This window comes from Stenella coeruleoalba (assembly GCF_951394435.1).
Source record: "Stenella coeruleoalba genome assembly, chromosome: 7".
NCBI lineage: Eukaryota > Metazoa > Chordata > Mammalia > Artiodactyla > Delphinidae > Stenella > Stenella coeruleoalba.
Genome location: NC_137153.1, coordinates 93,245,708 through 93,263,624, shown reverse-complemented (window position 1 = coordinate 93,263,624; position 17,917 = coordinate 93,245,708). Strand labels below are relative to the sequence as shown.

The following is a 17,917-nucleotide window of genomic DNA, read 5'->3' as shown; positions in this document are numbered from 1 at the left end:
CTTGATGAAAGAGACTAGAATGATTTTTGTGTGTTTTACGAGCAGAACCTAAAAAAATAATTACCTGATATGAACAATAAATTGCTAAAACCAAATAAACCAATTTCTGAAGACTATTTACAGAAGAAAAATGCCTTCAGGAAAGTGGATTTCTTGACTACATTTCTTCTAATGCTATTGCATTTCCCCAGATATTTACATTCTCTTAGTCATTTTGTTAATTTTAGGAGAGAATCATGAGATATGTGCCAGACCTTTAATCTTCCTCCCTTTCTCCCTTCTTTCTCTTCATCCTTTTTTACTTTCGTTTCTATTTTTTAAATTAATAATCAGTATTCATTTAGGAGAAAAAGGAAATAAAGAAATAAACTAACCAATGAAGTAAATGAGTATATGTCATCTATCCACACATCATTTATATACAGGCGTACCTTGTTTTATTATGCTTCACTTTATCGAGCTTCACAGACATTGCATTTCTTTTACAAACTGTAGGTTTGTGGCAACTCCATGTACAGCAAGTCTGTTGGCAACATTTTTCCAACAGCCTTGGCTCACTTTGTGCCTCTGTGTCACATTGGAAATTTTCACAATATTTCAAACTTTTTCATTGTTATCATGTTTGTTATACTCACCTGTGATTAGTGATCTTTGATGTTACTATTGTAATTGTCCTAGGGCATCACAAACCACACACATATAAGACAGCGAACTTAATGGTTAAATGTTGTCTGTATTCTAACTGCTCCACCAATCAGCCATTTCCCTGTCTCTCTCCCTCTCCTTGGGTATCACTATTCCCTGAGACCCAACAATATTGAAACTAGGCCAATTAGTAAACCTGCGGTGGGCCCTTAGTGTTCAAGTAGAAGGAAGAGTCACACATCTTTCATTTCATATCAAAAGCTTAGTGAAGAAGGAATGTCAAAAGCTGGCATAGGCCAAAATCTCAGCCTCTTGCTCTAGTTAGCCAAGGTGTGAATGCAATGGAAAATTTCTTAAAGGAAATGAAAAGTGCTACTCCAGAGAACATATGAGTGATAAGAAAGTGAAACAGCCTTTTTGCTGATATGGAGGAAGTTTTAGTGGTCTGGATAGAAGACCAAATCAACCACATCATTCCCTTAAGACAAAACCTACTCTAGAGCAAGGCCCTAACTCTCTTCAGTTCTCTGAAGGCTGAGAGAGTAAAGGAGGCAGCAGAATAAGAAGTCTGAAACTAGCAGAGGCTGGTTCACAAGGTTTAAGCAAAGAAACCATCTTCATTACAAAACAGTGCAAGGTGAAGCAACAAGTGCTGATGAAGAAGCTTCAGCAAGTTATCCAAAGGTCTAGTTAAGATAATTAATGAAAGTGGCTACAGTAAACAACCGATTTGCAATATAGATGAAACAGACTTCTGTTGGAATAAGATGCCACCTAGGACTTTCACAGCTAGAGAGGAGAAGTCAATGCCTCGCTTCAAAGCTTCAGAGTACAGGCTGACTCTCTAATAAGGGATTAATGCAGCTGGTGACTTTAAGTTGAAGCCAATGCTCATTTATTATTCTCAAAATCCTAGGGCCTTTAAAAATTATGCTAAATCTACTCGGCAAGTGCTCTAGAAATGGAACAACAAAGCCTGGATGACAGGATATCTGTTTTCAACATGATTTACTGAATATTTGAAGCTCACTATTGAGATATACGGCTCAGAAAAAGATTCCTTTCAAAATATTACTGCTTACTGGCAATGTACCTAGTTACCCAAGAGTTCTGATGGAGATGTACAATGAGATTAGTATTGTTTTCATGCCTGCTAGCACAAGGTACATTCTGCAGCCTATGGATCAAGGAGTAATTTTGACTTTCAAGTATTATTATCTAAGAAATACATTTTGTAAGGCTATAGCCACCTTAGATAATGATTCCTCTGATGGATCTGGGTAAGGTAAATTGAAAACTTACGGAAAGGATTCACCATCCTAGAAGCAGTTAAGACCATTCATGATTCATAGCAAGAGGTCAAGATATTGACATTTACAGAAGTTTGAAAGAAGTTGATTCCAATCCTCATGGATGACTTTGAGGGGTTTAAGACTTCGGTAGAGGAAGTAACTGCATGTGTGTGGGAAATAGAAGAGACTAGAAATTAGAAGCGGAGCCTGAAGATGTGACTGACTTGCTGCAATCTCATGATAAAACTTTAAAGGCTGAGGAGTTGCTTCTTGTGGATGAGCAGGGAAAGTGATTTTTTTTTTTTTTACATAGAATCTACTCCTGGTGAAGATCTTTATACTTGGAATTTACAACAGGGAAATGTATGGATTTTTATCTGTGATTTGTAACATTTTGGTTTCACATATTTTCAGAGTATCTTCAATCTCTGATCCTGATTTATGAGTAGTGCGTCATGCTTTTTGTTTTTTTAAAGAAGACTAGTGAATTTGAAACTACACTAGAACTAAAATTTACCATTTATTTAATAACATTTTAAATGAAAATGGGAATATTTCTCTTAGAAATAGCTTCCTCTTATGTTCCTATATTTAAAGGATTAATTTTTGAAATTGGTGCTGAGGAACTTGTGTCGCAGATTTGCTTTGTGCTCACAGTGAAAAGCCGTGAATCATATAATCAGACAGAAGTTTAGCCTTCATAAAGGCTTAAGCTGATTTCTCTCTATAACCCAGACAAGAGGTTTCCAAGGGGCTATTTGAACACCTTTATTTTTTAAAAAATAGTAAATTCTTACACATAAATAAACATCATTGCTATTTCCAACCATTTATGGGATAAATAAGGTCTTTTTTATGTTAAATTATAAAATTGAAATGTAAAATTCCCAGTATAACATTTACTTAAAATATTCTGATTCCTTCTGTTTTCCAGCCTCCAAGATGGTTATACTATTTATCAACTATAATATCAATGTATTATTGGGTTTATGACTTGGACAGCAATGTCTTTCCCAATTGCACACCATATAACATGAATATCTTGAAATAATGAAATATGGATGGCACATTTCTCTACTTTCCAATAAATACTACATGTTTTTTGTTTGTGTAATTTTATATATATCTTTGGTTAGTCCCACTGATTTCTCTCTGAGTGTTGATGTATACACCTCTGCTGGAGGCATCATCTTACCCTGAAGTCACACCTCTAAACATTTTTTTGAAGTATTCATTACAACAAATTTTACATAATCACATGATCTGGGCTTGTAAATTATTTCTTTAAAAATGATATCAATCAAAATACTAGTATTAGCAGAATAATTAATTTTAAGATATTAAATGGAAATATATCTAGGAAAACCAAAATCAAGTTCGAGTGTTTGCAGCCAGGAGGAAACTCCATTTCATAGCAGCCTCTTTGCAGCATGGACGGCACTGCTTCTTGTCATTATACCACAGCTGGCAATACAGATGATGTGCTTGTGACCTACCACTAGTAACTCTTCCACTCATCTCTCTAAAGCCAAATGTTTGCTCTACTCCAGAACCTTTACCAGAATATGGAGTTTGTGTCTTGTCCTCCTTCCTTGGGTTGCTCTCTGTCTACCACAGATTTGGGGAATTTCATCTGCTTGGTATAGTTAAGGTCACATTCTGGCTCCTATTTATTAGAAGTAAGATTGTCCTAGTTCTCCTTGCCACAAAAATCCATCCTTCTTGCATATGTTAGTCCTTATAATATTTCAGTTTACCCATTTATATACTGTTAAACTATATTGAATTTCTTTGAAAACAAGCAAGCAAAGAAGCCACTTGATGGTTCATAAGAGGTTATACTGATGGCATACTGTATTAAAATTAGCTATTAAAAATTGTGATTGCATGGTTCAAGAAAGCTATTAGATAACATTAAACTATTTAATGTAAAACCTACCACATCCTTAGTGACAAATACATGAAAATAATAACAAGCACAGTAAAAATAAATAGTTACGTAGCACAATTTTCTAGAAAATAGTTCCCACTTGAATCTGACTATGAATACTCAATTTAACTCCCTTCTCCAATGTACCAACCATTCTCATTACTGCTGTTCGTTCTAATTCTCACTATTCTGAACCTGCAGCACTTGTTCATAGACTTAAAACAAATGGAATTTTAGGGTTGGAAGGCCTCTTGGATAATTTGTAGTCCCGTATTTTCATTTAACAGATAATAGAATTTAGATCTACAACTATGAATTTTCTTTCAAAAGTTTATTCACAAACCTCATAGCACAGTCCAGTTTCACATCTCGTGAGGATATGCTGTTTCCACTACCACTGAGTTTTCTGGGTCACAGATCTGATACTAACATGTGCTGCATATTGTTGTTAGACACGCATTCGTGTATACTTGACTTGTCTCCTCTGATGGACCATAAATTCCTCAAAAGCAGGAAATTATATTCGTAATTTTAAATATATATTGCCTTACTTCCTGTGACTCATGTTTTTTGTTACAAAATGTTAGGCTTATTGTGGCAGTAAATATTGTCTATTGGTTAATATAGTTATGAAATAATGCAGAACATTTAGAATTATTTTGATGCACTATATAAGAATAAAATTAATAATACTCATACCAGACAGTGTTCCAAGAACTCTATGTACTCCTTTAATCCTTACAAAAAGCCCTATGATATAGGTGCTATCATTATTCTCCCTTAAAGATGAGGAAATGTGACACAGAGAGGATAACTAACCTTCCAAGGGCCACACAGTACATGGTGGAACTAGGATTCAGAATCAGGTGATCTGCTTCCACAATCAGTATTCTAACATCCTTTGCATCCAGATTCATTTGAGATGAAATATGTGATTTTTTCTTCCTCAGCAGAGTATACCAGCTGATAAACTTCCTCCATTGTCAGCAAAAGTAGGGTTAAACTAAATTTCCATGCAAAGCAAGGAAAACTGAAAGAATGGTCGTTTTATTTTAAATTAGGGCAAGTATTCATACATGTTTAGCTCAGGAGAAAGTGTACCCTAAATCGCATATTCAGTTTGCCAAACCCTTCTGTGTTGGTATGGACTGTTATAAGAAATGTACACTGTAAATGCCCCTGGACTTTTTCTCCCTGCAAATTAACAACAAGCTGTTATTACAAAAAAGAAATAAAACCTACAGTTGGAAAAGACACATCTGCCTTAATATATGTTATTGGTATGAATTAAAGCTCTTTTTTTTTAGTGCAAAGGTTGTTGACATCTAAATAAATTAATATAAAGACTATATCTTTAGTCACAATAATTTAAATTTTAGAATGTATCCTTCACAGATACTACCACTTAGTAGATGTGCAATGGTGAATATTGCTCTATTATTTGTAAAATTGATAAACTATAAACAGCTTAAATGCCCATCATCAAGCGACTCTTTAAATACATGTGACAGAGCAAGGAATGAGGTACTTCATAGTTGTATGATTCTGGCAGGTTAATAAAAACTTCTGTCAGCAGATATAAGAAACCAATAATATGGAAGGTAGACAGTCATCAAGGAGGAAAACAATGACAACATATAAGGCTTGCCCTGCAGAGCACAGGAGCAATAGCTCTGTAAGGCTTACCCTACAGCGTGCAGGAGCAATAGCTATTTCTGAATCCAAGGCGATATAACTGAGTTGTGCTGTCTCCTGTCCATTTCAATCAAGTAGACAGTTTCTTTAGGTGATAGATTTACGTGTATATACAGAATGATAGAGAAAGGGAGCGAGAATGATTAGCAGGAAATATTAGAAAGTTGAATAAAAAAGTGTATATTACTGTTTCATTTAAGCCCATAGAATTTGAATTCCCAGTACAATAAAATGATAATTTGAATTATTAATTGATACATTAGTATGGCAGCATATAAATGAGTCAAAATTTTCTCATTTTTAATGAGATTAATACTTTTAATTTTATTAGTTTAGTGCACAGATTAGCTATTACAGTATATGAACATATTATGTCATTTAATAACTATCAATAAATTTCCCCTCCCCTTTATTTTTTTCTTTAATCCTTACAACAAGTCCATTAGATAAAAATCAATGAAAATTAAAGTGACTCCTAGGGAAAAGTTCTGGGTTACTTGAAATTTCAATGAAGTGTTACAGGTTGGAAAGTAAGTTTGGTGCAAAAAAAATTAATATGCTATTCATTGACTAAGATAAAGTATATTTTAAAAAGTTATTCAAAAATATAAGGCTTATACTAATACAATGTAAAGAGAAATAGGAGATCATATTTATTGAATATAAGGATAAAAAGATTGAAATGTAATAAAATGATGTTTGTCCTAATCCCAGATAGTTTCTTCTTATGGGGAAAAAAGTCAAAAAAAAAAAAAAATCAAACAAATCATATAACCTTTCTCTCCAAAATAAGGGGAATTAACTAGTCTTAATAGGGCACATAATCCCCCGTCAGAAAACAAAAATAAATTATGTGCAATGAGAATTAAGGTGCTCTTAAGGATAATCCAAGATATCTCACTTGTAATATAAATGATACTGTATTACCTCAAAGATAGTATAATCTATAAAAATGACTAGTGCTGTCACATTTCTGTTGTTCTTTATTTGTACCTATACTGAACTACACATATTTCCTTAGGTATCTATGGGGCTTTGTATCAATATTTGGTTAAGCTAATAAATGGATTATTCAGCCTGAATGGATGGCTGATGTCAGTTAATACCTCTGTCCAAGTCTCTTAACGGTTGTTTTTGTGTTCTGTTAGTGTTCTTCTATCCAGCCAGTCCAGAGGATGCTGAAAGCTTTAGCTCCTAGAAATTTAGCGTCATAAAATTAAAGTATAGTTTTTAATTCTAATGAATGTTCACAATTAAATGTGTAAAAATTATGTAGCACAACATCCATTTCACTTTTCTTATTTTTCACCCCAAAATCCCACCCCATAATTAAATTTGTTTTAAGCATTAGAAGCAGTTTATCTTTTATAAGGAAGCCAATCATAATGAAACATTTACATCTTTGTAACTGGACTGTTTAAGTGTCTAGATTAAATCTGTGCATCAAATATTAAAAATGGATACTGAGATAGGAATTTGAGAGTGGTGAGGGAGAAGATCTGTTTTATTAGAAGAGAAACTGAACTTATCAATTTTTGTATTGTTAAAATATTAAATGTAAAGTAAAACCTTTTTTTATAAGAGAAATCTGAAAAGTAGTTGAATACATAAACTTTTTATACTAAATACTGACATCATCTGAGAGCAATATGCTTTTCAGGGGCCAAAAACACATACAAGCTTTTGCAGATATCAGTGCCAAATATTACGGCTAGATCCTTAGATACAAATAGATTGTTACCCGTCACACTCATTCCTGGATCTATTATCATTCCATCTCACACACAGTACCATCTGTATGCAAGTAAAGCAGCTAGACAATTACCTTCCACTGTTAACTTTTTTAAAAAGTCTGTATACTTTTGTATTGTTTGACTTGTTATATGGAGCATGAATCTGAGAAAACAACATTTGGGGAAAACTTCAAGAAAACAATAATTTTTCATAATTTGGCTATCAACTCAGCAAAAAAGAATCAGTTTGCAAAATTATTCTTTTACGTTCTTTGCTTTTTTGTGTTTTCTTAAATTGTATAATTGTATGTGTGCACATGTGTGTGTTTACATGTGCAGTGTTTCCAAAAGAGTGAGTTTGAGTCAGGCAGCCATAGATTTGAATCATGGTTCTTCCATTTACTAAGTGTACAGTTGCTACAAATGTTAATTTCCTGGGTCTTTCCCGCCTCCATTTCATTTTTTTAATGCACAAATAACTTCCACGTATGATTTTATTGTTGAGATGGGGAGGTAGGTAGATAGATGATAGATAGATGATAGATAGATCCATAGATAGATAGTGTGTAAAGTACTTGAAATAATTTCAGGTTCACAAGGGATGCTACCATACTGTTACCAATTAATAAGAATTTTTTCTTTCTCTACTTTGCAAACCCAAACATATACTTCACAATTCAGTCAAGTGTTATCTCTTCTATAAAGTTTTTTTTTCTTTATTTCCAGGACATATTTTATGTTTATCTATTACATTATTGATCTTTCTATTACACTACATATTGCTCTATATAATAGATATTTGCATTTGTAGCTCTAGTCTCTATCCATCCCTGTGTTCTTGAGGACTGTGACCGTATTTATTCTTCATAGTAACTTCAGAAAAAAATCATTGAATCTGTATCATAGTGGCCTTTAAAAATGGTGAACTAAGAAGAATATTAAGTTAATAAATTATTCATTTAGCAATTGGGTATTATTTATAATTGAAAGGTTATATAAGATATTTTTTAAATGAAACAGCTATACAAATAATTATCAGAACCAGATTTAAGCTCAGCTATATGACTAATTTTCTATGTGACCTTGGGGGAGTAATTTTCTGTATATAAATTTGTTAAAAGAAGTGATGGATTAAATTATACCTAAATTATTTCCAGTTATAATAGTCTATAATTCTGTACTTTTAAGTATCTTGCTTAAAACTAACAACAATTTACTTATCTGACAATAATTGAGAAAGTTGTATTTAAAAGGGGATGTATCCATTAATAACAAGACAAAAATCTCAGTCACTTCTAACAGTGTAATTCAAACTTCCTTTGAGTTTCACTTTCTCTCTACAAAAGAACCCCTCTGTTGTAAGCAGAGATTTTTTACTCTGGCCTAAGCAATCGGCATGATTTATTACACATGCTGGTTCAGACTGTTTCACAGGAATCCTCTGGTTAAGGTTGCCAGTCTGCATCTACAGGACTTAGTGACACTGTTATTAATCACTGAGAATCAAGGAAAGATATAAAGAAAGCAAGAAAGAAAAAAGAGTAGGTCTCTGAAAGGGAAGGTTCTTATCTTAGTCTAATTATAATAATCCTATTAAAAACTGAAGATCCAGGAATGGCTTAGCAGAGAGATGAAATAAAGGAAATGGAATATTCTGTGCTTTAACAAGTTTGTGTTGGAATCCTAACCAATGATGTTTTCTTTGATTTGTTTGAGAGAAGACTGCATACCTTGTTATCTTGTTTCACTGTGTCTTTTGAGGATGGCATTTAAGGAGCATTTAGGGAACAGTTTCCATAAAATTATTGATTTGACAATTGCTTATATACAGAACTTGAATCCATTAGACTACCGTTAGAACTAACTAAAACTAACTTGAGCAACCTTTTGTTCAAAAGCAGAATTTGGGATAAGGACACATGGTTGTTTCATGAACCCTAATAACTGAAATGTAGTGATGGTGTCCTCAGAAATTGACAGGGGCTAGAAATTAGTAGAACTTCATAATTGACTCAGTCTCTCCTATCGTTTACCTTCTGCACTGCATTCTTCCATGTCGAAGCCAAGCTTTTTCTGTTCCTTGCTTTCATGGCAGAATATATTTCACTGAGGACCTTGAATTCATAGGATACAAATTTGACCACCAGGAGGACCTGACTGTCTCCTGTGTCCAATTCCATCATCCTATGGGAAATAACCCATGGCTTGTTTAAGGTGTTTATTACTAGTCTAATTAGTCATGTGAAGTTGTACATGGGCACAACATTGGCTGTGAGGATCCAATGCTCTGGAATGGATAGGGAGATGCTCTTTCAATCAATTAGGCATTCAATCAATTTAATTTAAATAAAAATAATGTTTCGAGGGCTGAGAAGATGCCTAAATGTTTCTACTATAGAACGTTTAGAATCTTGAATCTTTATGTCAAGTCTTTCCCCATTTTACTGAGTATTCTTTGAGGAGACAGTTTGCATTCAAGATACATGTAAGATTATAAGAGATTTAAAAACTATTTAGTCCAAAGCTTTCGTGACATAAAAGTGATATAATGACCCTCTTATAATACACTCTTTTAGAACACTATTTAAGCTTTTAGTGGATTATATATTATTTTGTAATTTACAAGATATTATATACAACATTTTCAATTAAGGGGTATACACACTCATTTCAAAAGTATATAGAAAATTTTAGTACATCCCGTTACTAATCATTGAAACATTATTGATTCATTCATATATTTACTGAATGTTTTTAATTTTTAATAATATGCTCTATTTCCCAGACCTCTGGCTTCTCCTCAATTAACTGTGCTTTAAAATGTAAAGGATTGTTACATTTGTCAGGCTTGAATTACATAGCAGTGGTTATCTGAAAAGGCTTTAGGAAACATTTTATACTTTTTTTCACATTTTTATTTAGTGCACTAAGTTTAGCTTAGGCAAAGAGTATGGCTAGTGTAGTGCAGTACAGTGCAGAGTTGTTCAGATATAAGCATTCCTAAATTTCAGTTCTTAGGGGAAAAAAAATCCTTTTTCAACATGCTGAAATTGCCTCAAGATAAAAAGTTTAAAATACAGTAGTAATATTGGCATTGAGTCTAAAACTATCCTTCTGATGTCAAGCCCATCATATCACATTCCATAATGTGAGCTTCTAATATGTTTCACTAAGATCACAATCAGGACCTAGAAACTTACTCCTCTAGGCTTTGAGAAATAATTCTTGTTTGAAAAAAAGGCTCTCAGAAACATCTTCTGTCCTTTCCAACATTATGTGATTGATTTCTTTGTGGGATTGTGCACTGTGTTTGTAAATGTATTATATTTTGATGCTAATTTTTTCATATCTAGGATAGTGACATTAAAATTTATCACATGCTCTTTAATGTAGCACAATACTGTGAGCAATTCCTAAAACACTAAATGTTCATGTAATATAATTTTCATGGCTGTATATTATTTCATAATATAGATATACCATAATTTATTATCCTAATTCCCATTCATTGTATATTATGTTGTTTCCACTGTTTCAAATTTTAAAATAATGATACCATTAATATGCTCATGTGTAAATTTACATGAAGATATTTTTTATTCATTTAGTGAATTGCTTATGTCATATGTAGTAGCCATTGCCTTTTATTTTAGAAACTCACCACGCCCTATTATTCTTCCCTACCTCTTTTATTCCTGCAAAAATCCACAATTCACAAGGTCACGAGTTTGATGTGTATCTCTACAGTCAATTTTATTAGATGTATATATATGCATGCTTAAAACATAGTTATTTTGTGCTTATGCTGTAGTTGAGACAATATGCCATTGATAAAGCTTGCATTTTCCTCTTAAAATTATTTTTAACTATATATCCATGGTTTATATATACAAGGAAGTGTAATTTATTCATTCTTTTTTTTTGCGGTACACGGGCCTCACTGTTGTGGCCTCTCCCGTTGTGGAGCATAGGCTCCGGACACGCAGGCTCAGCAGCCATGGCTCATGGGCCCAGCCACTCTGCGGCATGTGGGATCTTCCCAGACTGGGGCACGAACCCGTGTCCCCTGCATCGGCAGGCGGACTCTCAACCACTGTGCCACCAGGGAAGCCCTATTCATTCATTTTTAACTATTACATAGTGTTAATTCCTGTACTGATGCATTTAGTTTACTGCAAAGTTTCATCATTTATAACAATACTGCAGTAAACATTCTTTTACATAACTGCTTTTGAATTTAAAACAAAATGTTCAGTTGCATGTACCTTGAAGTGGAAATGAGTATTTTTCTGCATTATCAGTTTTACTAGATGCTGTCATATCGCTGTCAAACAGGACTGTTGAGATTAGAGTCCACCGTCAAGGTAAGAGAGTTACCTTTTCTCTTTCTCACTGAAGTAAGAATTTTTTTCTTTTCATTTTCTTCCATTTGAAGTTTGGAAACACATTTTTTGGTTTAAATGTGCAATTTTATGTTTACTGTTGACATTGACTTTCTTTCCATGCTTTTATTGGTTATTTTAAACACCTGTTTTGTGAATTGCCTGGCCGTACACTTTGTCCATTGTATGGTTTATCACTTTAAAAATCAGTACATTTCTAAACTAGATGTTTATTGCATATATAAACAGCTTTTTTATTGAGCATTAGAAGTAATATTTTATTTATGATTTATTTTAACCTTGGTTATATAGATTGAGAATGTGGTCAATTGTAAACTTCCTTTCCATATGAGGTATGGAAGGCGTTCTATCTTACAGTAATAGAAATCAGATTGCTAATGAAAAATATGTGTAGAAAACTAAAAAAAATTTCTAGCACAAATATACCAACCTTTCAAAGCTCAATGATAAGGGATGATCAAATGGACTAGGTGCCCTTTTATTTACTTACAATTGTTTTCATCCCTTAAGACTTTTTATTATGAAAAATTTCAAACATATAAGGAGAGAGAAACCTATAATGATCCTCATGTCTTACTATGTAGCTTGAATACATATCACTGTTTTGCCAATTTCATTCCATGTATTCTTCACCCATGCTCTTCGTGGGATATTTTAAAGCATAACTAGATATCATATTTTTAAAATCTGTGAACACTTCCATATGCATCTCTAACAGATAAATATTTATAATAATGTCTTGCCTTTATCACATTATAACAATAATTCCGTGATATTTTATTATATGTAGTCTATAATTAAATTTCTCTGGTTATCTGTAAAAATGCCTTAGAGTTGCTTCTTTTTTAAATCAAGTTCCTAACAAGATCTACATGTTACATTTGGTTGTTATGTCCCTTAAGTCTCTTATTCTGTAACAATCCCCTCTCCCTTCCCTTTTTTAAAAAAAAATATTTTCATACAATTTTTTCATTTACATTTATTAAAAAATATTGGATATATTCCCTGTGTTGTACAATACATCCTTGAGCCTATCTTACACCCAATAGTTTGTACTTCCCACTTTCCCACCCCTATATTGCCCCACCCCCAACTGGTAACCACTAATTTGTTCTCTATATCTGTGAGTCTGCCTGCTTCTTTTATGTTGAATTCACTAGTTTGTTGTATTTTTTAGATCACATATATAAGTGATATTATACAGTATTTATCTTTCTCTGTCTGACTTATTTCACCTAGCATAATGCCCTCCAAGACCATTGAGGTTGCTACAAATGGCAAAATTGCATTTTTTTATGGCTAAGTAGTATTCCTGTGTGTGTGTGTGTGTGTGTGTGTGTGTGTGTGTGTGTGTGTGTGTAAATATATAAATACCACATTTTCTTTATCCATTCATTCACTGATGGACACTTAGGTTGTTTCCATGTCTTGGCAATTGTAAATAATGCTGCTATGCACATTGGGTTTAGTTTAGTTTAGTTTCTTCTTGTTTAGTGTTTCGGGGGTTTCTTTGGATATATACCCAGGAGTGGAATTGCTGGGTCATATGGTAGTTCTATTTTTAGTTTTTGAGAAATCTCCATACTGTTTTCCATAGTGGCTGTGCTAATTTACATTCCCACCAACAACGTTCAAGCGTTCCCTTTTCTCTAAACTAGACTTTTTGACTTTTATTTATGTTGTAAATAATGCAGTAATGTACACTAGCCCATTCTTTTATTCTAAGATCCTGTGTTGTGTTTTGCTAAATATATATATAGTGTTGGTAATTAATATATAAAAACCTTAAAATCAATTACAATGCCAGTGGAAAACCATGTGAAAAGAAGGACTTTAAAGATATTTAACAAAAAAAGAGCCGCAGTTGACTAAGAAGAGCATCTTAAAGTGAAAGAAAATAATAAATATAAGTAGAGACAATTGTATTTATTATTATTTTTTGACTCATAGGTCTTTTTAAAAAGAGCTATAGTATAACAATATGCAGTACCTAGAATTCATTTGGGGAATACAAATAAATGGGTTGCTGCTTTTGTAAATAGAGAGAATGCAATCATTTCTACAGAGATGATTTCTGATTTGAAATGAGAGAAACTCCCTAATAATCATTTCTTTTCATGTGAGAATTGCAGGGTATTGGCAGTTTTACTTGGCAAAAGCACATTTAGAGTAATAAATATTTATTAAGATTGAATCCATACTATTTAATATTTCAATCAATATTTCAAAAAATTTTAGTCATATAATGGTTCTTTCAACTATGTACATTATCCTTAGTTGTATAGCTGTAGATTTGCTCACTCTAGTTCATTTAATATAATTTATCTAATTGGTAAATTACAGTAATAGTCACAAGTCCAATACACTGTATTTTTAAAATATTTTATCCATCTTATTTTTTTATATAATATTCTCACAACAAAATTAGCATATTCCCTCATATTATTATATTTTTGTATGTAGTTATACTTCCTCCTTTGTGAGGTATTCTAATACTTTTTCTTCCATATCAGAAAGAAAATATTCTTCCCAACATTCATTTGCTCAAATCATCCTAATAATTTCTAATATTTTCTAGGTCTTACCTAATATTATCCACTGATCTTTATATTCTAATTTGTAATAATGTAATATCAAGTTTTACCTGGGTGCATGACTCCTCAGGTAGAGATTACATTTCCCAGTCCCCTTTAAAGCTTGTATAATTATTGCTAGACAACATAAGTGAGTAAAAATGATAAGCACCAGTTATCCATTGTGACCCCTAAACAAATGTGTGTGCACTCCATGCCTCCTTACTCCCCCATCCTACCTACTGGCTAGTACATGATGAAATTCGAGCAACAAACTAAATCTGAAGCAAGCAGAAAGAAACAGTTTTTAAAAAGTAGAATGGGGGGCTTCCCTGGTGGCACGCAATGGTTGAGAGTCCGCCTGCCGATGCAGGGGACATGGGTTTGTGCCCCAGTCCGGGAGGATCCCACATGCCGTGGAGCGGCTGGGCCCGTGAGCCATGGCCGCTGAGCCTGCGCGTCCGGAGCCTGTGCTCCGCAACGGGAGAGGCCATAACGGTGAGAGGCCTGCGTAACGCCAAAAAAAAAAGTAGAATGGAAATTAATTATTAAGACAATAAAAAATGATAGGGAAAATAAAAATAACAAAAGCCGGTTCTTTGAAAATTTCAATAAATTTAACAAACCATTAGCTATATTGGCCAAGAAAAAATATGAACATTCAAATTATCAGAATCAAAAATGAAAGAAGTGATATTACTACTGTCTTTACAGAAAAAATTATACTATATTAAATATTATTATAAGGGAATATACTATGATTGTATTCTAACAAGTTAGTCTATTTAGTTGAAATGGACAAATTCATAGAAAGATACAAACTACTAAAACTGACTGGAAGGAATATACAATCTGAATGAACCTATAACGAGATATGGAATTAGTAATCAGAAATTACCAATACAGTAAAAGCTCAGGCTTCAGGGTGATTTCTACCAAACGTATGAAAGATAATATAACTTCTTTACAAACAGTTCAAAAAATAGAAGAGAGTGAACTCAATTCATTCTTTGTCAAAACCAGACAAAGCACAAAAAAGAAAACTACAGACCAATATCTCATGAATATAAATGCAAAATCTTGAACAAAATTATAGAAAGCCAAATCCAGCAAAATATTTTTAAAGTTATACATTATAACTAAGTAGAATTTATCCAGGAATACGAGGTTGGTTTGACATCTGAAAATCAAATGATGCAGTATGCCATTATCAGTATAACAATGGACTAAACAATTTTTTTTAAAACCACATAATCATCTCAATAGATTCAGAAAAAATTGATAAAAATCCCATATCACTTGATAATGAAACACTCAACCAACTATGAATAAAAGGGATCTTCCTCAACCTGATAACAGGCATGTATGAAAAACCCACAGCTAATGTAATATCTAATATTGAAAGAATGAAATGTTTTCTCCTAAATCAGGAACAAGAAAGAATGCCACTCTCATCACTTCTCTTCAACTGGAGGTTTTAGCCGAGAAATTTAAGAAGCAAAACAAAAAGCATTCAGATTGGAAAGGACAAAGTTCAACTATGTGTATCCATAGATGACCTAATCTTGTATATAGAAATTCTTAAAGAATCCACTTTAAAAAAATGTATTAGAACTAATAAATGAGTTCTAATAAAATCAGTTTTATTTCTATAGAGTAGCAATGAAAAATTCAAATTTAAAAGTAAGGAAACAATTCTGTTTCAATATCATCAAAAAGAATAAAATACCTAGGAATAAATTTTAACAAAATAAAGACAAAACTTATACAGGTATACCTAATTTTATTGTGCTTCGCAGCAGATACTGTGTGTTTTAAAAATTGAAGGTTTGTGGCAATGCTGTATCAAGCAAGTCTATCAATGCAATTTTTCCAATGGCATTTGCTCACTTTGTGACTTTGTATTACATTTTAGTAATTCTTGCAATATTTCAAACTTTTATTTGTTATAATGATCTGTGATTGGTGATCTTTGATGTTACTGTTGGAAAGATTATGACACACTGAAGGCTCAAATGATGATTAGCAGTTTCTAGCAAAGTTTTTTTTAAATTAAGTTATGTACATTTTTTAGACATAATGCTAGTACACACTTAATAGACTACAGTATAGTATAAACATAGCTTTCATATGCCTTGAAAGTTAAAAAAATTGTGTGACTTGTTTTGTTGCAATATTCGCTTTATTGCATTGGTCTGGAACTGAACCCACGGTATCTCTAAGGTATGCCTGTACTCTGAAAACTATAAAACTTTGTTGGAAGCAGTTAAAGAAGAACTAAACCGAAAGACACTCCATGTTCATGGATCAGAAGACTTAATATTGTTAAGATGACAATACTCCTGAAATTGATCTACAGATTCAACACACCTCCTATCAAAAGCTTATGTGACTTCATTGCAGAAATCAAGCCTGAACCTCAAACTGTAAATGCAAGCAACCAAGAAGAGCCAAAACAATATTGAAAAGAAGAGCAAAGTTGGAGGACTCACATATCCCAGTTTCATAACTTACTGTACTACAAAGCAATAATCAAGACCATGCAGTGCAGACCTAAGGTTAAACATATAGATAAATTGAATATAATTAAGAATCCAGAATTAAACCCTCACATTTATGACGAATTTATTTTGTCAACGGTTTCAAGAAAATGTATTAAGGAAAGATAAATATTTTCAACATATGGTTCTGGGGCAAATGGATATTCATGAGCAAATGAATGAGATGGGATCTCTTCTTCACATTATTCACAAAATGAATTCAAAAGAAATCATAGACCTAAATGTAGGAACTAAACTGTAAAGCTCTTAGAAGAAAATTATGCGTAATTCTTTATAACCTTGAATTAGGCAAAGCCTTTTGGATATGACACCAAGCCCAAGCAACAAAAGAAAAATAATAAATTGAATATTATCACAAAGGGTAAAACAACCCACAAAAATGGGAGAAAATAATTTACCTTATAACAGCCTTGAATGTAGAATAAGAATTCTTAAAACTCAGTAAAAGAAAGTAACCCAATTAAACAATTAGCAAAGGATCACAATAGATAGTTCTCCAGAAAAAATATGTAGATTGAAAATAAGCACATGAAAATATCCTCAACATCATTAGCTGTCAGGGAAATAAAAATCAAAACCACAGTGACATACTACTTCACACCACTAGGATGGTTATAATCAAAAAGTCAGATAATAACACGTATCAATGAGATTATGGAAGAATTGGAACTCTCATACACTGCTAAAGGGAATGGAAATGGTACAGCCACTTTGGAAAACTGTCAGTTTGGTATATCCTTATAATGTCATATTTTTTAGCAATAAAGATAAATGAAGTACTGACACCTGCTACAGCATGGATAAACCTTAAAAATATTATACTCAGTGTAAGAAGTCAGTCACAAAATACTGCATATTGAATTATTCTATTTATATGAAGTGTCCAGAGGATATATTGTAGTTGCCTAGGACTGGGGAATTAGGAGGAATTGAGGAGTGACTACTAATGGATATAGCATTAACTTTTAGTGTGATGAAAATTGATTGTGCCGATGGTTTCACAGCTCTGTGCATATACTAAAAACCAATGAATTGTACACCTTAAATGGGTGAATTAATTGTGAATTTTATCTCAATAAGCTATT

The 17,917-nt window shown here is 32.8% G+C and overlaps 1 long non-coding RNA gene across 1 annotated transcript in view; it reads left to right on the top strand.

Moving 5' to 3' along the window:
• LOC307188514 overlaps positions 1–17,917 on the top strand; it is a 319,783-nt gene that overhangs the window by 126,828 nt on the left and 175,038 nt on the right. Inside the window, exon 3 of the long non-coding RNA XR_013828962.1 lies at positions 11,597–11,659. This is a non-coding gene — a long non-coding RNA (uncharacterized lncRNA). The remainder of the gene's footprint in view (positions 1–11,596; positions 11,660–17,917) is intronic.